The sequence below is a fragment of the Piliocolobus tephrosceles genome, chromosome 11 (assembly GCF_002776525.5).
Source record: "Piliocolobus tephrosceles isolate RC106 chromosome 11, ASM277652v3, whole genome shotgun sequence".
Lineage (NCBI taxonomy): Eukaryota > Metazoa > Chordata > Mammalia > Primates > Cercopithecidae > Piliocolobus > Piliocolobus tephrosceles.
Window position 1 is genome coordinate 23,995,483 of NC_045444.1, and position 26,379 is coordinate 24,021,861.

The 26,379-nt window shown below is 39.2% G+C and overlaps 1 protein-coding gene across 8 annotated transcripts in view; it reads left to right on the top strand.

The window, feature by feature from the left end:
* The first annotated feature begins 319 nt into the window (after window positions 1–319).
* SPOPL (speckle type BTB/POZ protein like) overlaps window positions 320–26,379 on the top strand; it is a 66,472-nt gene continuing 40,412 nt past the window's right edge. For 3 of the 8 annotated variants that reach the window (XM_026453877.2, XM_026453876.2, XM_026453879.2), the window contains exon 1: window positions 332–687. The gene's annotated coding sequence lies outside the window, so the exon portion shown is untranslated. Of the gene's footprint in view, window positions 688–26,379 lie in introns of all 8 variants that reach the window. The other 5 variants (XM_026453880.2, XM_026453882.2, XM_026453883.2 and 2 more) reach the window with 4 other exon arrangements.

Genomic DNA, 26,379 nt, shown 5'->3' on the forward strand with positions numbered 1-26,379 from the left:
AAGTTCTACCCTGGTTTCCCGGACCCAAGAAAATCCTGTGTGCACATACGGCCGCCGCCTTTGGCGTCTCCCGCGGATTAGACCAGTTAGGAGGTCTCAGTAGGCTTTAAGCAGGACACGTTTTACACTTGGCCAAATAAGGGTCAGGCTAAGCAAGGCGCCTCCGCGCGCCTAGCCAGAGCGGTGCGGGCTGCGGAGCCTGCCCAGCCGGGAGCCCAGTGCCAGGCGGCGGTGGCTTCCCAAGCGCGGCGGCAGATCCGGGCCCGCCCGGAAGTGCCCGGCGCTGGAGGAGGGAGCAAGAGCCCGCAAGAGCCCGCGAGCCGCCGCCGCCGCGCGCACGCGCCCTCGCGGGCTGGGGCCGGGGCAGGAGTCGTAACTCGGAAGCCGGAGCCCAGACGGGCCCGCGGCGCGGGGGTGGGGGCTGCGCGGGGGCGGGAGCGGCGGAGGTGGCCGCCCCTGGCGGCGGGTTTGTTTATCCCGGGGAAGAAGTTTAGGAGCGGCAGATAGGGAAGGAGGGCGGGTCGGGGAGGAGGGATGCCGTTCGGCGGAGGCGGCCACCACAGGGACTTGCCGCCATCACCCCTGCCGCTGCCACCCCAGCCTCGGGCTCCCGGGGCCGACGCCGTCGCTGCCTCTGCAGGAGAAGAGTCTCCGCCGGGACTGACCGCTGCCGCCCTGCACGTCCAGGTAGGCGCCCCTCCCCCTCCTCCTGGTCCCGCAGCAGCCCCGGGCGCTTGCTCCCCTCCCCCGGCTCGCCGAAGACCGGCGGCCTCCGGCTCGCGCCTCACTGCGCCCTCTTCTCTCTGGCTCCGGGACCCCCGCTCGGGCGGCGAGCTCCGGCCTGCTCTGGGGTCTACCTCCCAAGCCGCCGGACCGCCCTTCTCTCGCGCCGCGGCGCCGCTTTCCCCGGGGATGCCCCCAATCCCTCCTTGATTGCCTAGCCTCCGCCTTCCAGGATCCCCTTTCGTTTTACACCCGGGCCTCGCCCCTTCTTTTCCTCTGGTCTCTCTCCTCCTGTATACCTGTATACCTCCACGCCTGCCCCTTTTTACCTGAGTGCTGCCCAAAGCCAGAAACTGCCTCCTCTCCCACCGCGCAGCGTCCACTTTCATACCTCCTCATCCCAAATACAGACACTTGAAACTCTCATCCCTGGTAGCCCATTTTAGGCAGAGTTCTCAGCTCCGCAGACCGCTCAGTACCTCCACTCCCATGGTCATGCCTTTGAACCTCGCCACCTGCTTTCTAATACATTTTTGCTCACTTATACCAGAGTACATCAAGCTAACCGAGCAGTTCGGGGTCCAAGTCTTTAGAGAGTCCACTTTTATTCCTACTGCTCTCCTTTTTCCTAATTCTTTTTGAGTCGATGTATTTGTATACTGATTCAACATAAAAGAAAAGGTATGGTAGCATTTTCTCTCTCAAAACAGTCACAGAATCCAGTAGAAATAAGATTCACCGTCTGCTTATCCTAACTTTCGCTTCTCTTTCCTGACTGAACTCTGTCATTCAGTGATTCTTTCCAGGCTTCCGATGCTTTGTCTATATTTGAATAATCTTGGGCCTAGTTTGACCCATTGTAGTACTCACTTTCCTACTTGCAGTTGAATTCACTGTTTCTTGGACTGGAAACTGACGAGGTAAAAGGTTCATACCTGGAAAATTACTTCTCTCCTGCCACAATGGGATTGGTGAAATATGTCAGATTACCATTTCATCATTCTTGTGAGAAATACTGCCTTGTGGTTAAGAACTCTTCTCTAGAGCTCAAACTAGTATAGTTGCCAGGGTGTAAATCCTTGCTCTGGCATCTACCAGCTTTGGCTTTGGAGAAGTTATTTAATATTTCTTGGCCTCAGTATTCTTACAGCTGTAAAATGGGGTTATGATATTACCTCATAGAATGGTGCTAGTAATTGCACAAGTAAATACAAGTAAAGTACTTAAAACAGTACCTGGCACAGGACAAATATCTGATAAATGTTATCTTTATCATCACTTCTTGGTTTTACTTGATCCGACTTGTGGGTAGGTTAATTCCAAGACAGGAAGGTGGGAATGGAAAGCTACCATCTTATTTTTTGACATTTAACATCCTTTTTTTGGCATAGATAGCATTTATAATTTGTTATTGTATAAGTTAATTCCTTCTGATTTGAAAACTACAGGATTGTAGCCCACCAGTTGCTAGTCAACTGACTGCCACGCTACAGATAGGTCAGTCTTTATTTCAGATGTCTATTTGGAACTTCTACAATTTTACCTTTGTTTTGAGAATAAACAAAGTGAAAGTACTGTATATAATAGATTCATCTACTGGAAACTGAGATTTTACAGGTAAAAATGTTAGTACTGTAAGTTAAATACTCAAAACTGGTGGTATTCTTCGTACTCATCTGACCTTTATCTTCAGTCACTACTCAGATAGAGCTTTGGCTTGGCTTCATTCAGAAGACTGGTGGCCGTTTTCTCTTCATGTGTTACGTTCATTCATATTCACATGTCTTCTTGGCTTGGTGTTTACAGAATTTTACTCACTTAAAAAACTGACAGTTTTTGCCGCATTTGCTTACCTCTTGTGCGCTATTGCTTGCTTATTACATTTTTAAAGGACTCACATTAAAGGATCTGAATAGATATTACTTTAGTGTTGTTTTAAATAGTAAAAGTTAGAAATCACTATTTGCTGTCCTAATTACATGTAAAAATATGTGCATATGTAACTATCAAAATAAAAATGTTTTTTCGTTTATAGTTTAAAATCATTCTTGTGCCACCATGGAGAATATTCCATACTTGGGGTGACACTGTTTTTGGTAATCCTGTTCCCTGACCTAGAATAACCTTTGCTCTTTCTCCTGCATATCCACGTTCTACCTGTATTCCACCTCTGACTGCTTCCACCTAGTTCCTTCCAACATTTCGTTTCTTGGCTTTCCTAATATCTGTATCTGCGTTTTTGGCCATGAATTTTTATAAGCAGTGCAGATTGAAGAAAACTCCCCTAGAATCAGACTTTTAAAGCTTATTGAACTTTGAAAGGCTGGAATAAAATTGACATTTAGCATCTACTCTATGCCTAGCACTATTTCTTTGGTTTTGTAACTATTCTTTCCAAAAATATTTAATGAGCATCTACCATGTGCCAGGCATTGGGGATACATGAGAGTGGCCCTTCTGTACCATGTTTCTGGGTGAAAATCAAACCCTAATGCTCTGAGGCATCTAAGCTATGTAATGAATTATCTCATCTGCTGTGCACCTAGGATGGTACTAGCTATGTACCATTCTTGAGAGAACTGAGGAAGTAGTTACTCCAGTCAGTTTTTGTAGGGCTTAATTTCTGCAAAGCCCTAATTGAGAAAAGCTCCTGTACAGAGAAGAGTAATATGCAGTCTCTGCTTTTTTTGTAATTTATATTCTAATGTGGCACTGACAGGCAGTTTATATATATTAACTTTTTTAAACCCCATAATCATTATTTAAGAAGACTTTTTTATTCCTATTTTACAAATGAGGAACTTGAGAAACAGATGACTTAACTTCCGTAAAATCAGACAGTTGAGAAAGTGTTGCAGCCAGGCAACATAGTTCTCATCGATTACTCTTTTGACTCTCACACCTTTCACTTCCTTGTTGATTTACTTTAGAGAAGACTCACTTCCTTGTTGATCAGAGAAAATTCTTCACCTTTCTGAATATCTTATTTACTTATTTTTATAAATGTAAGCTTCATAGCAGAGTTTCCTTCTCTTTTCATGTTGTTTAGTAAAGAAAGTAAAGGAGATGTAACTCTTGTTAAGCACCTCGTCAAAAGTCTTATGTCAAGCCTTATGTATGACTAGATATAGAAGGCATTTACATTTAGTAGTCATGCTCACTGTTTTGTTTGCTTACTTGGATTTGTTCACTTAACGAAAGTTTATTAACAACTCATCTGTGCCAAGCACTGTGCTAGTCTCTGGTGACATGTGGTAATGGAAAGATATTACTTGTATTCATGGAGGCAGAAGTCTGTTTGGGGAATAAAATAAAGAAAAACAATTACAGGCCAGGTGCAGTGGCTCCTACCTATAATCCCAGCACTTTGGGAGGTTGAGGTGGGCTTATCACTTAAGGTCAGGAGTTCCAGACCAGCCTGGAGAACATGGTGAAACCCCGTCTCTTCTTAAAAAATAAACAAACAAACAAAAAAAACAGTTGGGTGTGGTGGCACATGCCTGTAGTCCCAGCTACTTGGGAGGGTGAGGCAGGAGAATCTCTTGAACGCTGGAGACAGAGCTTGCAGTGAGCTGCACTCCAGCCTGAGCAACAGAGTGAGACTGTCTCAAAAAAGAAAAAAAAAAAAAAAAAAAGAAAAAAATTATAAAGAGTAATTAGTTACCATTACTGCTACAAAGGAAAATCATTGTAAAGAATGAAGGCCCACCAATCCATCAGGGACTGCTTCTCTGAAGAAATGACTTTTAGACAGAAACCTAAAGGATGAACTTTAGTGACCCAAGTGATGTTGGCAGTTTCAACTTTCTAGAACTGACAGGCCCAGTAAGAACTGAACCTTAGCACATGAAGTTGGTTGATGCGGAATAGACTGGAGCAGATCACAATGGCCAAAATCCATGCTAAGCATTTTGTACTTAATCCTAAGAGCAATAGGAAGCCACCAGAGAAAACAGCTGAATAAGTTACCCAAATTTTTGCTTTAAAAAAATCACTTGGCTGCTCTGTAGAGAATAGGTTGGAAGGAGGCAAGTGTAAATACAGGGAGACTAGTTAAGTCATTGCCTCTCAAACTTGTCTGTGTTGAAGGACCAATTTTGTTTTAATTTTCAGTTCATACTGGTATTTAGTAACACACAATAAGATGTTTGTTGTGGCAGTGTCAAATTGCTGTGAAAGTTCCTAAATCCTTTCTCAAGGTTTCTATATTTATTTCACTTCAAACCAATAACAAAAGTTTGTGGATCAGTGTCAGTGCACAGATCACAATTTGAATAGTATTGAGATTAACTGTTATAATAATGTAGTCAAGAGTTGGTGGAACCTTGGTTCGGGATGGCAGTGATAGAGATAAACTGCCTGATTTGACAAATATTTGGGAGGAAAAATTATATAGATATAATAGATACAGAGGTGGATGAGATTTGGGGATCCTGGGGAGAGGAAAAGGCTGACTTCCAGGGCCAGTAGTTCTTGTGCTTAAGGTGGGAGTACTGGGGGAGGAGCAGTTTTTTATTTTGTAGTTTCAGGGAAGGGGGAGGTATTGGTCATTTTTCAATTTGATGCTTGTTTAACTTGAGACTAAGACACAGAAGTAGAGATGTCTAGTAGCAATTGGATGTATAGGTCTGGAGCTCAGCAAAGAGGTTTGGACTGGAAATAAATTGGAAATAGTCAGCGTACAGTTTGTAATTGATGTCTTGGAGTGAGGGATGAGATTGTTTAAGGAGAGAGTATAGAGAAGATAAGGGGGCTTATGAGTAAGCCCTGTGAATCTTTTGCATTTGAACTTTAGTAGAAAGAAATGGAACTAAAGAGGCTGAGAAGGAAGAAGCTAGAGATTGGAGGAAAATTTTGTTGGTATCACTGAAGCCAAGGCAATAGACTGAAAAAGAAGGGAGTGGCCAGTTGAATATTTTGAGTGCAACTGGGAAATCAATCAAGTGGCAGACTAAGGAGCACATGCTGAATTCAGCAACAGGAAGAAAATTTTATATTTCTGGTAGTCAATCCACCCATAAACTGTTTGACAGTGAATTTTGTATTAATCTGCTAAAGCTACAATCCTAAATTAAAATATTAAATTTATAACATGAGCCATATCTGTCTTTCTGAGTTCAGACATGTTTTTGTTTATCATTTGGCTGTTCTATAAATATCTAAAACTTTTCACAGCTTATTCATTCATAGTATGTATTTTTTAAATAGTCACTATTTCTCAGACACTGAATACTAGACTTCTAGGTATGGGATTAGAATTCAGAGATTAGGGACCATGGATGATTAAACAAATATTTGTTTTTCTTGTGTAGTGAGTGCTGTCATGGCAGTTTATTCAGGTTGCCTTGGAAGCACAGAGCAGGGGCATCAAGGGAGGCTTTCTAAGGAAAGTGACCCTTGAGCAGAGTGTTTCTGAAAGCCAAGTTACATAGGTGGAGAGGGCGAGTTAAACATAGGTGGCAGAGGAGTTTAAAGAAATGATACTTTAAGTAATTTGAAAGTCTGCAAAAGCAGAAATTGGGGCTAGAGTACATGGGTAGTAGGTTGGAGAGGTTGGCCGTACCATTTAAAAGTTTCTTACTTGAACTTGTATCTTTTTTGGATTTGTTTTTTTGATTAATATCCTTACCACCCATACAGTCAATAATTGTGGAGGTATCTTTTTACTATCTTTAAGAATGAAATATTTCTTTGTTTGAGTATTTATTGCTCAAGATAGTGTTTTATTTTTGCTAGTTAGCTTTACATTATATGTATTAAACCCATACTTACAGATTCATTCAATAACTGATAGCATACTTAAATAGTTTAGTTATATTCCAGTGACTTAGTATGGAAGAAATTTTATACATGTAACTTTTTCTCTCAATTTTAGGAAGTTAAGGAAAGCCTTGCTAAGGATTGGTGAAGATATACTATTAAACCTTGGGTATATGGTCAGTGATGGTGTTTTTGGCCTCAGTAGAATGACAGCCGTCCCCTGATAGCTTAAATGTTATTTTAGGTGGTTGTATTACATCAAAGAGTCTACAAATCCCTGGACTTCTCTCTTGAACCATGGGTAGAATACAGTTTATAGACACGGGTAAACTTTTTGAAGAATACTGTAGTTGGTAAAAGCTTAATTGACAAGGGCAGTGTCTCATAGGAAATAATGGGATAGAAAGGGAAATTATGTTAAAATTAATTTTATTCTTTATTTTATTTTATTTTGTTTTATTTTATTTTTTTGAGATGGAGTCTTGCCCCTGTCGCCCAGGCTGGAGTGCAGTGACAGTGACATGATCTCAGCTCACTGCAACCTCTGTCTCCCGGGTTCAAACAATTATCCTGCCTCACCCTCTCCAGTAGTTGGAACTACAGGCATAGCCACCATGCCTGGCTAACTTTTGTATTTTTAGTAGAGACGAGGTTTCACCATATTGGCCAGGCTGGTCTCAAACTCCTGACCTCAAGTAATCTGCCCGCCTCAGCCTCCCAAAGTGCTGGGATTATAGGCGTGAGCCACTGGGCCTGGCCAAAGTGAATTTTAAAAACACAGTAAATGAAAAGTTCTAGAAGACATGTACTTTGTTTTATTTTTGGCAGAGACAGAGATCTCGCTGTATCTCCCAGGTTTGTCTCAAACTCCTGGCCTCAAGCAGTCCTCCCACCTGGGCTTCCCAAAGTGCTAGATTACAGGTGTGAGCTACCCAACGCAGCCATAGAAGGAACATACTTTAAAAGGGGGTCAACTTTTTCAAAACCTGTTTCTGAAATACCTTCTTGAGTTATTGTGGAACCATCATTGTGTTATTCTGATCTGCTAGGGTGGTCTTCCTGAAATTTTATGTTAAGAAAATTATAACTTTAAGCATTTCTTTTTCCTAGTTCATACTGGCTTTAAAATCTTTTGTTCTTGCCTTCTTCTTGGTTTTAAGTTTTGTATGTCTTATATAACAACTGTGTGCTTTTCATGTATTTATTATGGCTCTTACAGGTACCCTTTTAGAGGCCTTTTATCTTTATGTTGAACATAACTATAGCTCCTGTTTGGTATTCTTTATACCTGCTTATATGTTCTAAAAGAGGTCAGAATAATTATTAGCATTATATTCTGAATTGTGTAATACATGAGACTAAAGTTTACATAGGTAAAAGCTAGCAGATTAAAATGATCTTTTTATTCTCAAGTATAAAATTTTTGCACCTCAGAGCATCATTGAGACAGGTTAGATATACCTGAAGTGAAAATATGATGAAGATACTCATCTCTGCAATATGAATATATTTAGAAAATACTCCCCTTCCCCCAGTACACACACTTCTTTGGAGTTGGTGTGTTTGCTTTCATCCTATATTAGATAAACAAATATAAATATTTAGAGTTAACAATTAAAAACAAAGAGGTGTTTTTATTTTCTGCAGAACTGTATGGTTAATAGTATACCTAAAAAGTAGTATTATGCTTTTGAAGTATTATTTTATAGATGTGAGCTGAGAATAAATTAAACAAAAATAGCAAATAAAATATGTTACATTTATTGACAAAGAAAATACCATTGTTTCCTGTTTGGGTATGTTTTCCGAAGCAAATTTAACAATTTTTTTGTTTGTATCTCCCCTCCTCGAACTCCCCAGTTAAGTGATTTTTTAAAAAAAATATATTTTATGGCTCAAGCCTGTAATCCCAGCACTTTGGGAGGCCGAGACGGGCGGATCACGAGGTCAGGAGTTCGAGACCATCCTGGATAACACGGTGAAACCCCATCTCTACTAAAAAATACAAAAAGCTAGCCGGGCGAGGTGGCGGGCACCTGTAGTCCCAGCTACTCGGGAGGCTGAGGCAGGAGAATGGCGTAAACCCGGGAGGCGGAGCTTGCAGTGAGCTGAGATCCGGCCACTGCACTCCAGCCCGGACGACAGAGCGAGACTCCGTCTCAAAAAAATATATATATATATTTTATGTTTTTGAAGCTGTTTTAGGTTCACTGAAGAAGTTGAACAGAATAACAAATAAAATATAATGTTTTATTTATTGACAAAATACTATTATTTCCTGTTTGGGTATGTTTTCTGAAGCAAATTTAACAGTTTTTTTCTTGTGTAAAATACATTTGTATCTCCCCTCCTCAAACCCCCCAGTTAAATGATTTTTTTTTAAATAGATTTTATGTTTTTGAAGCTGTTTTAGGTTCACTGAAGAAGTTGAGCAGAATCTACAAAGATTTTCCATATATCCCCTGCACCCATACAGACATAGCCTCCTCCATTATCGCCATTCCCCACCAGAGTGACCCATTTTTTAAACTGATGAATCTACATTGACCCATCATTATCATCCAGAGTACATGGTTTACATTAGATTCACGGTTGGTATTGTATAGTATATTCTATGGATTTGGACAATTTTTATGACATCAGTCTACCGTTATGATGTCTTTTGCAGGGTACTTTCACAGCCTAAAACTCCTCTGACCTAGGCCTATTCATTCTTCCTTCCTGCATCCCCTGACAGCCATTGATCTTTTTACTGTTTTGCCATTTCCAAAGAGTGTAGCCTTTTCAGATTAGTTTCTTTCACTTAGTATTATGCATTTTAAGTTTCCTCTGTGTCTTTTCATGGCTCAATAGCTCATTTCTTTTTAATGCTGAATAATATTTCATTGTCTGGATGTACCACAGTTTATCCATTGACCTACTAAAGGACATCTTTGTTATTTACAAGTTTTGCAGATTATGAATAAAGCTGCTATGAACAACCTTGTGCAGGTTTTTGTGTAGACATAAGTTTTCAGCTCTTGGTAAATACCAAGGACCATGATTGATGACTAGCATGTTCAGTTTTTTATTAAAAAAAGTTTCATTAAACTTGAAGTTAGTTTAATGAAACCAGTATTTTTTCTTATGAGAGTGTACCAGGTGTATTCACACATGGGCCTGAGAAACTGACAGCTTTCTACAGTGGTAAATATAACCTTTACATCAAATTTCTTCATAGATTGTTTTATTAAAAGAGAAGAAGTACCCTTTGTAAAGCCCTTGTGCCAGGCAGACACTGTGTCGAGTACTTAAGACATTTTATCTCATCTGCTTCTTATCAGTAACCCATGAGGTATAGATAATATCATAATTTTTTGAATCACAGTAGCTATCAATTACCATATGGATTATTATTTTATGTACTCCAGAGAGAGAGCACTGCGGATTTTAATTGTAAGATGCTATCAATTTCAGAAATGTTAAAGTGTGACAAAATAGCTGTCTTAGAATTAGTGAAAGGTGGAATTAGTGCTACTTTGTTTTGTGGTTATCACTTAGGGTTCTCCAGACAATCACCTCCCAAAATGATGTGAAGTCAAGACAAATGTAGGTCTGCTTTACTACAGAGCTCTCCAGGCATCAGAGCATAGAGACTAGGAGCATACAGCCAGCCTGCCATTTAATAGCTGTATGACTTCAGGGAAGTTACTGAAAGTCTTAGTTTTCTTTTCCATAAAATGGAAATAGAAATGACAATGGTAAAACCATGTAGTTATGAGAACTGAATGAGTTGTATATACATTTATAATGTGCTTTCCATGAGGTTAAATGCTCTGCACATAGATTGGTTAATTAAAACAGTATTGTTGTTTCTGATCTAAGTAGATGCTTTAAGCTTAAAAGGGAGAGGAAAAGAGCCTTATCAAATGGTTCGTTGATATTTTGTGCACATAATAAATATTAAAGTAATTTATTGATTTGTCCTTTAAAAATTAATGTAAGATTGCAGTCTTGACAATTTTGACATCTAAGTTATATTTTTATTTTCGTAAAAATAATACTGTATAAAGGTTTAGCTGAAATCTGCTTTCCTTTCATCTCTGTTATGACATATTTAGTCAGAATATTGATGTGCTATGATGGATATCTTGAAAATAACCTGTGATACAGTTGAGATTCCTGTCAACCTCACAAGAAACTGATTCAGAAATTTTTTAAAAGAGTTTCAGTATTATTGACACATGTTTTAATTTCAGTTAAAATACACTGCCTTTTCATTGCACGATGTATAGAGTAAAGATAATACCGAGACCGTTTTTGTAATAACTTTATATGTGGATGATTTTGTTGGTTCACTTTGAGATTTAAAATCTTATCATCTTTCTGAGCCACAGTTCTGTACAAATAAAATAAAATCTTTTCATATACCCTGGTAACAAAAATGGATTAAGACCTTCCTTTGAACTTCTTGCTTTTTCCCTTATTCCCACTTTTGCTTTGTTTTCATTGTTTTGTTTTGTTTTTTTTTGGACTCACATTATTCATTTACTTCACAAATAGTTATTGACCGACTGTTAAATGCCAGGTCCTATGTTTACAGTGATGAATTGGAAATAGCCCTTGACCTGAAAGAACTCACTATTTATTAAATGTCTAGTCATTGAGTATTTAGGCATGGTGCCGAGGACTTTATATATACATCTTTTGATTTAATCCTCGTAACTACACTGCTAAGATAGGTCAGTGCTTCTCAAATGTTTCTATTAATAGATGGCAGAGAAGAGGGAACTCTTGGGGAATCAAAGGAAGGTGACAATCTGAGTGTGATAATGGTGGTGGTGAAGGGGGAGAGCTTTGATGTTAAAATTCTTTTCAATTTAGTGTTTTCTCTTACAAATGATTTGAGGCCTTGGTGGCTGTCACCTTTAATCCCAACACTTTGGGAGGCCAAGGCAGGAGGATTACCCGAGGCCAGGAGTTCTAGACTAGCCTGGACAACATAACAAGACATTGTCTCTATAAAAAATTAAAAAGTTAGACTGGACATGGTAACTCACGCCTGTAATCCCAGCACTTTGGGAGGCCAAGGCGGTTGTATCACCTGAGGTAAGGAATTTGAGATTAGCCTGGCCAACATGGGGAAACCCCATCTCTACTAAAAATACAAAAATCAGCCAGGTGTGGTGGCACATGCCTGTAATCCCAGCTACTCAGGAGGCTGAAGCAGGAGCGCTTGAACCTGGAAGGCAGAGGTTGCTGTGAGTTGAGATTGCACCACTGCACTCCAGCGTAGGCGACAGAGTGAGACTCCATCTTAAAAATAAAAATTAAAATTAAATTAAAAAATTAGCCACATGTTGGTGTTGCGGTGCACGCCTGTAGTCCCAGCTACTCAGGAGGCTGAGGCAGGAAGATCACTTGAGCTCAGGCATTTGAGGAGGCAGTGAGCTATGGTCTTGTCACTGTACTTCAGCCTAGGAAATAGAGCTAGACCCTAATTCAAAATAAAAAAAAAAAATTGGCTTTTGCATTCTGTTAACATACCTTTCTTTGTTTTGATATAAACAAATCTTTAATGTAAAAAAATTTTAATTAGCGTGAGGGAAGATTCAAAAAAGTATCCTGTTCCCATTTTAGGGTAGAGGGAGTATGATACTGGGAGCAGGATTTTATTACACACTTCAGGGCATCAAGGGTGCTTATTTATTTGTTATTTTATTATTATTTTTTTTTAAGTAAACATGCACATACCATAATACATCATGTATGGTCTTTTATCCTGGCTTCTTACTCTAAACGTACATATATGGTTATGTGATCTGTGAACCCGAATATCTGAGACAGGTCTCAGTTAATTTAGGAAGTTTATTTTGCCAAGGTCGAGGACCTGCGCTGGGGTAACAGCCTCAGGAGGTCCTAATGACATGTACCCAAGGTGGGCAGAGCATGGTTTGGTTTTATACATTTTAGGGAGACATGAGACATCAGCCAGCATATGTAGAATGAATATTGGTTTGGTCCAGAAAGGTGGGACAACTCAAAGCTGGGATAGGGCTTCCAGGTCATAGGTAGGTAAGAGACAAATAGTTGCATTCCTTTGAATTTCTGATTAGCCTCTCCAAAGGAGGCAATCAGATATACACTTATCTCAGTGAGCAGAGGGGTGACTTTGAATAGAATGGGAAGCAAGTTTGCCCTGAGCAGTTCCCAGCTTGACTTTTCCCTGGGGAATGTACCTTGTGATATAATCATTGGGTCATATGTGTGCTTTGTTCAATTTTAGTATAACCCAGTGATTTCCAAAGTTGTACCAATGTATATAATAACCTCATCAGCAGCAGATGAGAGTTCTAGTTGTCCCATATTCTCTGGAACATTGACTTGATATTCTCTCTCATATGTTTAGCCATTCTGGTGGGTGTAACATGGTATTAAGTTGTGGGTAGACTGTTTTTCAAAGTAAACATGATTCCTTTCCCTACTCCTACCCTTGGTCCCTTCCTTTGTGCACACCAGGGGAAAGTGGAACAGAGACCTGTGTATTTTCATAAAACCCATCAGATGATTCTGATCGCCTTGCCAGTTGGTAAGAGGCAGAATATACAACAAATTTAAGTATAATTTAAGGAAAATGAGATGGTCATGAAAATTATAGCGCCACAGTGTAGTTTATTGATTTTCTGACAAATAGTGCACTTCTGACTTGCTAAACATGGTTGAGTTTTAAGATTTTGCAGGCTGGCAAAAAGTTTTATAGGCTTTTTTATTTTACTGAGTGAGTTTGCAACGTTGGCCCAAAGCTCTAATTACACAATGCTGGAATGCGCTTGTTCTTACTTGACCATCTACCCAGATTGCAGGTTGTGTTCATTCATTATTCTGTGGGGTTTTGCTACAGTTTAAAGAAGGGAAACACTATACGAGCAGATGTTTCTCAATTTTCAGAACTTGAAAAAAGTTGACAAAATAACCATTTCCTCACAGCATCCTGTGTGTTGTTTTATATTTAATTTCTTGTTATTTGTGTTTTTCTTTTAAGTTTCACAGAAGTGTTGCTAAGCTGTATTTTTTGTCACTTTGTAGTGAAAGCCTAAGAGTGCAAAAAATATTTTTCCCTTGTATCCTTTTCAGTGTTAGGATTGTAGTTAATCTTTTCTCAATCCTTAATCATTGTAGATTGTGTTAGAATCGTGTGTAGGGAAGTGTCATTCCTGTACCTTTTGGGGATAATATTTGTTGATTTCTTTTAAGATATGCACATAAACTCTTAACTCCAGATACGCCCATAGTTTTCCCTTTCTACATTTTATATGCCTAACTTTTTATAGCTATTATTTTTATAACTGGATTCATTTCTTACTGCTGCAAACTACTGTTTTAAGGTAGAGCATCCATTTGATAAATGCTTTTGCTCTACATATTCAAGTATTTACTGATTATTGCTAGTCACAGAACTCTTGGAATTATTAGCTCATCATCAGAAGAGCTAAGATGTCATTCATTATTTGTAAGATTTTTATTTTGAAATAAACCTGTTTGACAACAATTAGCTAAAAAACAGAAAAAAAAAACAAGTACATGTTTAATGAAAGCATGCGCTTATGAAGCTGCTATTCTGCTTTTTAAAATTTTCTACAGCATTGTTCATCAGCTTAAATAAGCAGACAGTGGGTGGTTAGATTGATAAGGGGTGGAGGGTTTACAGGATGGTTGCGGTAAAAGAACAAAGGAGTGAAATGCTTGCTAGAGGGTGTTTGAAGTGATGCATTGTGGGTTTGAGATTTGATAAGGAAGGAAGTGAAGCCATAATGGGAATAATGACTTAAAAAAAATGGAAAGGGGCTAAGGAAGTATTGGTAATAAGAGATATTGAGGGATTAAATTGGTGACAAAACAGGACTAAGGTCTGTTTTAAAAGATATACTGAGGTTTATTTTCAGAGTTGGTCAGGCTATTCTAGGTAATAAGTTTGTTTGGAAAAGATTGCTATAATATTATGTGGGTGAGATCATTCAGGAATGTCAAGGAATTTGATGCTGGTAGGTTGAAAGTCCACAGGGTGCACTCATCCAAGGTGATGATAGAAATAGTGAAGAAAACTATGGAGGGAGACAAGTGCTGAAGTCCTCAATAAGGGAACCTAACTATTAACAGAAGAGGTGAGCCCATGATAGCCAGGGAAAAGAGGGGAAGAGGGTATTGCATTTGACTCACACAGTTGCCAGTTTTGCAAGAAGGCTGGAAAAGTTGTCTAGAAACAACATCAGGGAGTTGAAAGAACTCTAATTGCTCCATACTTCTTTTGTCTAGATCCTTCACGGGTGTAAGAAAAGAGTATTATTTGAGCAGTTCTGGTTTATCTGCTTTAATTAGGTATTTACCTCTTTGACCTTATCTTCATAATCTTTGTTTCACCAATGCCTGACCTATTTAGGTACTTAAAAATGTTTGTTCTGTAAATGCTAGACAAATGTGAAATTGTGCCAGTGTCCTGGAATTCTAGAACAAAGAACATTGCTTAGACATTTAAAAAAGTGATTTGAAAACTAGTAAAAGAACTGTTACTTTAACACAATTATATTTTCAAAGTGTGGAATTAAGTACCATAACTATAATGAGACATGTTTGTGTTTACAGGCATAATACAGGAAATAAATTACATAATTTTTTACATAAATAGGTGGATGACAGTTTTTTGATGGATTATAAAGGGTAGTTGGGATGTTTGGGAGAACATTCTTGATTTTTAGAGGTTGGCAGGAGGAGGATATTGTGAAATTAATGCATATTTTTTAGAACTTTCGACAATTACTACACCTCTGATCTCTAGCTGCTTCTTTCTTTGTTGTTTCCTTTCATTGGAGCATTAGACTTTTGAGGACTGAATTGTAGCAGATTAATTTTGGGGCAAGATGGGTAAAGAAATCTTCAGTAATTTAAAGTAAAAAATTTCTGGCCGGGCACAGTGGCTCACGCCTGTAATCCCAGCACTTTGGGAGACTGAGGCGGGAGGATCACGAGGTGAGGAGGGCGAGACCATCCTGGCTAACGCGGTGAAACCCGTCTCTACTAAAAATACAAAAGATTAGCTGGGTGTGGTGGCGAGCGCCTGTAGTCCTGCCTGTAGTCCCAGCTACTCGGGAGGCTGAGGCAGGAGAATGGCGTGTACCCAGGAAGCGAGCTTGCAGTGAGCCAAGATCGCGCCACTGCACTCCAGCCTGGACAACAGAGGGAGACTCTGTCTCAAAAAAAAAAAAAAAATTCTGACCTAGGCCGGGGCGCAGTGGCTCATGCCTATAATCCCAGCACTTTGGGAGGCTGAGGCAGGCGGATCACCTGAGGTCAGGAATTCAAGACCAGCCTGGCCAGCATGTGGTGGTCTCTACTAAAAATGCAAAAATTAGCTGGGTATGGTGGCACATGCCTGTAATCTCAGCTACTTGGGGAGCTGAGGCAGGACAATCACTTGAACCTGGGAGGTGGAGGTGGCAGTGAGCTGAGATCGAGCTATTGCACTCCAGCCAAGGCTACAAGAGCGAAATTCTGTCTCAAAAAAAAAAAAAAAATTCTGAATTGCTAAATGAGGAAGGAAGAGAAATAATGAAGGCAAAAAAGAAAACAAAGACAGAAAACTTTGGAAGTTGGGGAAACTTTAATGAAATGTTTAGCCAAATTATTCTGAAACAGAAGAGGTTGGGGAAGAATGAGAGAAGGGAGAGGGAGAGAACATAGCTTTTATTATAGATGAATGTTTTAGAACTAAGGTAAATTTGAAAAATGCCTAGGGTTAATATTAGTAGGTCCAGAAATGGCAACTAACTGTGCAGGAACTACCCTAAGTACTTTATAGACCTTATCTCCTGTAATACTCAATATGACCTTTCTGAGTAAAGAATTATTCCCTTTCTGAAAATGAGAAAACTAAGGGCCGGAAAAGTAACTTGTTCAAGGGTATAAAACCTAAGTTTTTGTTTAATTTACAAAGTTTTATACGCAGACTTTACAGATATATTTCAGTGAGTTTCAAAGGAGGTATTCACCAGTGTGACAACAGCCAAATCAAGATATAGATCATTTCCATTACTCCAGAAAGTTCCCTCAAAGGTTACCCAATTCGTAAGAGACATGTTAGACATCAGTCTGTCTTCTTCCAGCTGCACCTCCACATTGCTCATATTAAAAGACAGATGGGAGCTGCTGGAGATAATCAGTGTGAGAACAGCAGAGTTAATAGCTGGTATATACCTGATGGAGAGTTAAGCAATAAAAGTTTAAACAGCAAGACTAAAACCTCAAAAACTATATTTGGATAAATTTAACTCTGCTGTCCTTCATAGTTTCCAAGATTATTACTACTTTGTAAACAAGTTCTATCTTTGAGTTTTATATTGATACTCATGAATAATTTATTGAGTGCTTTCTGTCTACCAGACACTGTACTAGGTGTCTTCTGTACATTCCCATTCAATATACCAGTCATTTGCGAGAATTACTATTTATTATTCCCATATTATATACAAGAAAACTGAGACCCAGAGACCTTACACTGCTTTGGGATCAAACTCAAGTCTGATATCAGAAACTGAACTTTTAACTGTGATGGTGTTCTCTGGATCATTCTGTAATACTAAATTATTTTTGATGCTTTATTTTACAAGGCATTAAATTATGTACTGTTTTGTAAACATCTAACTCTTTTTTTTTTTTTTTTTTTTTTTTTTTTTGAGACGGAGTCTTGCTCTGTCGCCCAGGCTGGAGTGCAGTGGCCGGATCTCAGCTCACTGCAAGCTCCGCCTCCCGGGTTCACGCCATTCTCCTGCCTCAGCCTCCCGAGTAGCTGGGACCACAGGCGCCCGCCACCTCGCCCGGCTAATTTTTTGTATTTTTAGTAGAGACGGGGTTTCACCGTGTTAGCCAGGATGGTCTCGATCTCCTGACCTCGTGATCCGCCCGTCTCGGCCTCCCAAAGTGCTGGGATTACAGGCTTGAGCCACCGCGCCCGGCAACATCTAATTCTTTACTAGTGGTTGACTTCTTATCCAGTCAGCATGTCTTTGCTTACTGTCTGTCACATTCTATACTAGGCAGTGGTTGCATAAAGATGGAAATACAGTGATCTCAAGGAGCTTAGCGTATTTGATGAATTGGAAAAGTCATAGTGTTTTCACTTAAAAATTCTGGATTCAATTTCTGATTTCTTGGGCTTAAAAAAAAAAAAAACTCTGTGACCTTAAGTAGTGTTGCTTTTCTGTGTTTCGGTTTCCCTATATGTAGAACAGAAGTAAATACTTAACAGGTTTGTCTAGAGGATCAAATGAAATAATGTGTGTGAAGAATAAAGTTTAGGTGGGAGGATCACTTGAGCCCAGGAGTTCAGGACTGGCGTGGGCAACATAGTGTGAGCCCGTCTCAAAACAGACATAAAATTATGCAGGTATGGCATGTGCCTGTAGTCCCAGCTACTTGGGAGGCTAAGGCAAGAGGATTGCTTGCCTGGGAGGTCAAAGCTGAAGTGAGCCATGATCATGCCACTACACTCCAGCCTGAGTGACAGAGTGAGACTCTGTCAGAAAAATAAAATAAAAAATAAATTTTTTTAAAAAAGTAAAGTTTTAATGTGTAAAGCAAACTCTTACAGATTATTGTACTATTAACTACAATACATTTGATTAATTCTGTGTGGGTAGCATTTTTTCTGAAAGTCCCAGGTAGCTAGGGAGTAATTTTTACCCAGAAAAATGGTGTAGGGCCAAAGGGTGGTTAGTGAAAGTTTTACAGAGGTGATATTTAAGATTAAAATGCAATGTTGGTGCTTAAAGAGATAAGGTTAAATTATCTGTCACTTATTAGTTGAAATAACCTACTCCTCTATGAACTGAATAAAAGAAGTGTGTTACTCCCCCCTCCCCCATCAATACCGAATTTATTGAGCGTTTTTAGCATGAAGGCTGTTGAATTTTGTCAGAAGCCTTTTCTGCATCTATTGAGATAATCATGTGGTTCTTGTCTTTGGTTCTGTTTATATGCTGGATGCACATGTACCCTAGAACTTAAAGTATAATAATAAAAAATTAAAAAAAAAATAAAAAAAAAGAAGTGTGTTACTATAGTTTATAAAATAGAGCTTGAATTAAATTGACTAAGAATTTTATTATATTAAAAATGTATATTTTTGTATTCCGTAATGTTTTATAAAAGATTATGCATAGGTAATTTCTGATTCCTTCTGTCTTTTAAGAACTTTAAGCCATTGCTGAAATTTGCAAAACTTTGTAGACCAGTGCTCAAGTAAATTTATTTTTAGAGACTATAGTGAACTTGGAGGTACTGCTTTGGCATTAAGAGTATCTGGATAATCCTGTTCCTTTTATCATGTTTGCATTGCTTAAAAATACATACATACCTGCATACATACATGTACACAGACATACATTTGGTCACAACATTTGGTTTCAGCTATTTGTAATTTGTACCAAAAAAGGTATGGCCAAGTTTTGCTATTTCGTTTATTCACTTAAGCACATTGGAAGTTGTAGAAGATTTTTTTCTGGAGGACCTCTGAGAGCTAGTTCAAATTATGAAGTCAGAGACTGTCTTTGTGTTGTCTTTCCTTATTTCCACATGGCCTACATTAGTGTAGGTTCCCCGAAAATACTCAAATGGATCAATGAATAAGAAAGAGAGTGAAATGAATGAATGATTTTTTTTAAAAAAGAAGAGGCTGTGCAGGTTTCCTTTGTGAGTAGTCACCTGACTGCTAGTCTGGCCCATTGTAGTTTACTACCCTGTTTATGTATTACTATAATTTAAAATCTTATCTCTTATAACTGTAGTTATAAACTGTGATGCTAACTGAATACAGTTGATTTTTAAAAATCCTAATACTGTATAAGACTGTTAACATAGGTACACTGGGCTTCTTTTTTTCTTATATGCCTTGTTTATACAATATTATTAATAAATAATAGAAAAAATTGTACTTGTCACAACTAGCATGCCATATAAATGTAGTTGTTTGCAAATGATGATTTTAAAAAATGGTTTCCAGAGATCCAGAAAATCTTTAATACGTTATGCTATAGCAAAAGTAGTCAGGTTCTGCAGTGACCTATAGTTTGTATTTTAAAAGAAGGTAATTGCAGTGTGAGGAAATTATTTGGTGATGTTGAGTAAATTTTACACTACAGTTTATGAATCTGTATTAACTTATGGTAGAACTGGACAGAACTTAGTAATTCTTGCCTCCAATTCTGTCTATAGCCAGAAGCTCAGTGATGTGCCAAAGAGTACATAGCCTGGACCATGAAATGGGTAGAAGTAGAATCCAGGTATCTCAGCACATGGACCCTAGAGCTTTTTTTTTTTTTTTTTTTTCTCCATTTTTACTATTGCCATGGAAAACGACATTATGCCTATATTGAGAAATATTGTTAGATGATTTCTTGCTTTTAGTATTTTCTTTGAAAATACATTAAAGCAACAGAAATGAAGTGATTTTGTGGGGTTATATTGTGGTACACAGGGGTTCACTCTTAGTTTAATTTTCAGTTGTTTATTTTTTGTGGGAGAACCCTGGCAGTAAGTGACAAGGCAGCAGTAAGAGCTCTAAATCTCCTCTTTTATAACAGCATGTGTTATTAGCTTTTAGGAATTATCAAGCAGAAAAAGAATTGTTCCAAAAATATCTGGAAGTCTTTTGCCTACCCTTGTAAACTTTTCATATATCTATAAAATGTAATTAAAACTACCTACTTGCTTTCAGTGTTGGAGGATGTTGTGGATTTCAAAAGAGATTCCCTAACATTGCAATAAGACCTCCCAAAAAAGAAGTTGAAAGTCGTCCGGTTCCTCAGGATAGTACCCAAGTAAAATGGAAGACTTATTCCGAGATGGAGAACAAATGAGCAGCTGGGGAGATGGTGATGAGTTTTTTGTGTGTGTGTTAGTGATATTGATAGCTTCCTGGTTCAGCTTTCAGACTAGAACCAAGGTTCTTAATGTGAGATCCCAGGACCACCTGAGACTTTGTTAGAAATGCAAATTTGGGAACTTGACCCAGACCCATTGAACCCTTAACACCCAGACTGAAGCCCAGGCCCAGCATTTTGTTTAACAAGCCCTCCAAGGTGATTCTACTGCACACTTAACTTGGAGACTTACTACCCTAGAAAAACATAAAGCCTTAAGGTCTACCATTGTAATCACTTAGAGTGGGGGACTGTTGCTTTAGGACCACATGAAATTACCAATATTCTGCTTTTGACATACAAAAATGTCAGTGTCATGTAATTCAACCTGATACAATTGACTGAAAAAACACTATAGAATAGCTATTTCTCTTATGACTCAGGGACCCAGGTAAGTAGACTATAAGGTACATGAAGGTATTTGTTCATCCCCACCCTTTTTTTAAAAAACTGGGGTCCTGTGTAAATATATTACCAGTGCCAATTACTTCAGTGTACCCATCCTCTCCTTCCTTTCCCCCAGCTCTGTTGGCTTCCCCCTTAAATAGAAATATATATAAGAAGAAGGAATATTTTTTCATGTCCTTAGCCAATTTTTTTTCCTGAGGGTTCAGCTGTTGCCATTATTGCATCTTTAACCACCCACTCTTCTTGCCCCTGCAACATTCTTTTCAATAGCAATGGTGTCCAGCTCTGCCACTTAGTCTAATCAGTCTGCTGAAAGACACAGCTGTTTCTATTTCAGAGAGAAGCCTAAATTGACTAAAATTTAGTACAAATTTTAGTCAACTTTAAGTAAACTGGTTTTGAATAATTAAAACTACAAGATGGACTTTCTGTTTTCATGTGTAGGTCAAAATTAGCTATTCCATTAATTATCTCAAAACGTGTAACTAACCCCCTTCCTTTTTCATTTTATTTTTAAACCAACACTAAGTGTTGTGCTAGGCTTTGCCTTACAGAAATGAATACAATAGAGATGATATACTTAGGTAATACCACAGCCATGCACATAAACTTTATAGTAAAAGACAATAAATGAGGTAGGCTAGTGGGGGTGTATATTAGTCCGTTTTCATGCTGCCAATAAAGACATACCCGAGACAGGGCAATTTACAAAAGAAAGATTTAATTGGACTTACAGTTCCACATGTCTGGGGAAGCCTCACAATCGTGGCAGAAGGCACGTCTCACGTGACAGCAAACAAGAGAGCTTGTGCAGGGAAGTTTCCGTTTTTAAAACCATCTCATGAGACTGTCACAAGAACATCACGCAAAACACCCACCCCCATGATTTAGTCATCTCCCACCAGGTCCCTCCCACAACACATGGGAATTATGGGAGCTACAAGATAAGATTTGTGTGGGGACCCAGAGCCAAACCATACTATTCTGCCCCTGGCCCCTCCTAAATCTCATATCTTCTTCACATTTCAAAACCAATCATACCTTTCCAACTGGTTTTGAGTAGTTAACCCCCAAAGTCTCAACTCAGAAGTCCACAGTCCAAAGTCTCATCTGAGACAAGTCCCTTCTACCTATGAGCCTGTAAAATCAAAAGCAAGTTAGTTATCTCCTAGATACAGTGGGGTACAAGCATTGGGTAAATATAGCTGTTCCAAATGGGAGAAATTGGCCAAAACAAAGGGGCTACAGGCCCCCATGCAAGTTCAAAATCCAGCAGGACAGTCAAATCTTAAAGCTTCAAAATGATTTCCTTTGACTCCATGTCTTGAATCCGGGCCATGCTGATGCAGCATCCTATGGTCTCAAGCAGTTCTGCCCCTGTAGTTTTGCAGGGTACAGCCTCCCTCCTGACTGCTTTCAAAGGCTGGTGTTGAGTGTCTGCAGCTTTTCCAGGCACAAGGTACAAACTGTCAGTGGATCTACCATTCTGGGGTCTGGAGAGTGGTGGCCCTCTTCTCACAGCTTCACTAAGAGGTGACCCAGTAGGGTTCTGTGGGGGGCAGGGGCGGGACTCTGACTCCACATTTTCCTTCCTCACCGCCCTAGCAGAGGTTCTCCATGAGAGCCCGACCCCTGCAGCACACTTTTGCCTGGGCGTTTGGGTGTTTCTATACATCTTCTGAAATCTAAGCAGAGGTTCCCAAACTTCAATTCTTGACTTCTGTGCACCTGCAGGCTCAACACCACATGGAAGCTGCCAAGGCTTGGGGCTTCCACCCTCTGAGGTCACAGCCTGAGCTGTACCTTGACCCCCTTTAGTCACAGCTGGAGTGGCTGGGACCCAGGGCACCAAGTCCCTAGACTGCATAGGGCAGAGGGACCCTGGGCCCAGCCCATTAAATCGTTTTTTCCTTCTAAACCTCTAGGCCTGAGATGGGAGGGGCTGCTGCAAAGGTCTCTGACATGCCCTGGAGACATTTTCCCCATTGTGTTGGAATTAACATTCGACTCCTCATTACTTATGTAAATTTATGCAGCTGACTTGAACTTCTCCTCAGAAAATGGGATTTTCTTTCCTATCACATTGTCAGGCTGCAAATATTCCAAACATTTATGCACTGTTTCCCTTATAAAACTGAATGCCTTTAACAGCACCCAGGTCACCTCTTGAATGGTTTGCTACTTAGAAATTTTTTCCGCCAGATACCCTAAGTCATCTCTCTCAACTTCAAAGTTCCACAGATCTCTAGGGCAGGGGCAGAATGCCACCAATATCTTTGCTAAAAAGTGACAAGACCCACCTTTGCTGTAGTTCCTAACATGTTCCTCATCTCCATCTGAGACCACCTCAGCCTGGATTTCATTGTCCATATCATTATTAGCATTTTGATCAAAGCTATTCAACATTCCAAACTTTCCCACATTTTCCTGTCTCCTTCTGAACCCTCCAGACTGTTCCAGTCTCTGCCTGTTACCCAGTTCCAAAGCTGCTTCCACATTTTTCACGTGTCTTTTCAGCAGCGCCCCACTCTACTGGCACCAATTTACTATATTAATCCCTTTTCACACTGCTGATAAAGACATACCTGAGACCGGGCAATTTGCAAAAGAAAGATTTACTTGGACTTACAGTTCCATATGGCTGGGGAAGCCTCACAATCATGGGAGAAGGCAAAACACATGTCTCGCATGGTGGCAGACAAGAGAAGAGAGCTTGTGCAGGGAAATTCCTGTTTTAAAAACCATCAGATCTCATGAGACTCATTCACTATCATGAGAACAGCGTGAGAAAGACCCGCCCCCATGACTCAGTCATCCCCCACCGGGTTCCTCCCACAGCACAAAGGAACTGTGGGAGCTGCAAGATCAGATTTGGGTGGGAACACAGAGCCAAACTGTGTCAGGGTGGTAGAAGTGTTTCACGTGAGCTGACTGGCAGGCAGTAACTGATTTCAGTTTTCCAGATGATTGACATACTGTGTTACATACTGCTTTTTTCCTACTTAATAGTGCTTTTTTAAAAAGAGAAATTTTGGCTGGGCATAGTGGCTCACACCTGTAATCCCATCACTTTGTGAGCCAGGATGATTGCTCAGGGCCAGAACTTTGAAACCAGCCTGGGTAACAGCAAGACCTGCATCAGTACTAAAAGTAGAAAAAATAAACAAAAGAAAAGAACAAAAAAACAACTAGCAAAGTATGGTGGCACATGGCTGTAGTCCCAGCTACTCAGGAGGCTGAGGCAGGAGAATCACTTGAGCCTGGGAAGTTAAGGCTGCGGTGAGCCTGGATTGTGCCACTGCCCTCCAGCCTGAGTTAGAATGAGAACCTGTCTCAAAAAAAAGTTGTAACTGTATCAATTTTTGCATTACATAAGAGAGTAGAGAGAATAGGATATCATCCATTCTCACCTTCACTTCTCAGTTTTATTGTGCTTGCTTTTACTTATATAAGTGGTTTCTGTAGTGTTCTATATGTTCTTTATTAGCTCTAGATAGTATTACCCATGTTTCTGAATCATAGTCTTATTCCTTTCCTTACTCCTTCAGTCTCACAGTTTTAATTAGTTGTTAATTTTGCATCATCAAGGTATTTGCATTTTGTTCTGACTATAACTTTTTTTACTTTTTAAATCAATTCTAATGATTTTTAAATCTAGAAATAGATGATTATATGAATACTTACTATGGAACAAAGTGGAATATCTCTACAGTATGAAATGTAATCCTCTGTACATGAAAATTTCATCAATTGAAAATTTTCCAAGTGGAAAATTCTTGTGGATTCTCATCTGATTGTTGTTTCCTACTCTTCCTCTGAAGTTATTCAGCTCTGTTGTGTCTTCACTTCCGTGTTTTCTTCTTCATTTGATTAGATCTGTGGTATTTAAAATTAGACGTTAATGTAAAAGGAGGCACACAAAATAATTTAGAGGAGTATCAGGATTTATTAGAAATTAAATTATGTGTTAATTTTTAGCTATAATTTTTAATTTTTATTTTGGTATGTTTTACAATACATATATTAATATAGTGATGTATATATTTTATAAAACTATACTGAGAGTATATTCAGATTTTTTTTTACTCATAAGGGTGTGCCATACAAAAAAATTTAGAGTTTAATTGGGTTCAGAATACATTTTAAATATAGGATGTCAGACTTTTCAAGTACATGTTATCTGAAAATGCCCTTTATTTGGTCCTCATTCTTGAATAAATTTGAGTATGGATTTTTTTTTTTTTTTGGAGATGGAGTCTCACTCTGTGACCCAGGCTGGGGTGCAGTGGCACAATCTTGGCTCACTGCAACCTCCGCTTCCTGGGTTCAAACAGCTCTTCTATCTCAGCCTACCAAGTAGCTGGGATTACAGCACCTGCCACCACACCTGGCTAATGTTTGTGTTTTTAGTAGAGACAGGGTTTCGCCATGTCGACCAGGCTGATCTCTAACACCTGACCTCAAGTGATCCACCTGTCTCGACTTCCCAAAGTGCAGGGATTACAGGCAGCAGCCATGGCACCCAACCTGAGTATGGAATTCTAAGTTCAGCTTTTTTTTCTTAACAGCATTTACCCTGTGCCTTAATATAGTATTCAGATTTTAGTCTGACTTGTTCCTTTGTAGATAACATAGAAGTTTTAGGATTTTCTTTTTTTAATGGAATTTTGGAGTTTTATCCAGATGTGTCTAGGTATAGATCTTTCTTCAGTAATCATTCTTGGCAGTTGATGAGGCCTGTCTATGAACTTGTGTCTCCCTTCAGATTATGGAAATAATCTTGTGTTTTTCTCTTTACATATCTCTGTTGCTCCTAGTCGTACGTTCTTTAAAAGCACCTGTCAGATCAATACTGGACCTCCCCATTCTGACCCGCAGTTCCCTGATTTCTCATATTTCCTACATTTGTGTTTTTAATCTGTCTCCTCAGAAGTCGCCTTTATCTTTTATTTTCTACTCATGCATCATTTATGACCATATTATTATTTATCTTGCACGTTAAACTTATTTTGTCATTTATTTTTAATCAAGAAGTCTTTGTTTCTGACCACTTTTTCAAAGCAGCTTGTTCTTGTTTTATTCAATTGTACTTTATGAGAAATTTTTTAAAAGTATACCATTCAGTCCCCTGAATTGTCTCCATTTCTGTGAGAGTTCTTTGTTAATTTTTTTCTTCCCATTTTGTACCTTCTCTTTTATCTATTAGTTTTCCCCAAATGTCTGTTATCCTTGGCTTTCCGTTCATATGTTAGGATGAGGGACTGTGTTGCTTAAAGACGGTATCTGGCTGTCATGGTCTTCAGTGCAGTTGTGTAGATCTGTTTCCCCAGCATCCTCTTTCTTGAATGGAAAGGTTATGGGCATATTTGGTATAAGTGGGCAAGGTGTCTCAACATGATGACTCCCCTGAAGTTGCATGCCTAAGTTGGGAACTGTCACACATGTCAGACTAAGAAGGGCTTTATTTTGTGTGGGAGAGTGCTCTAATACTATTTAATTTCTGTTAGAAGTTATCTTTTCTCCTTCTTTTTCTTCACAT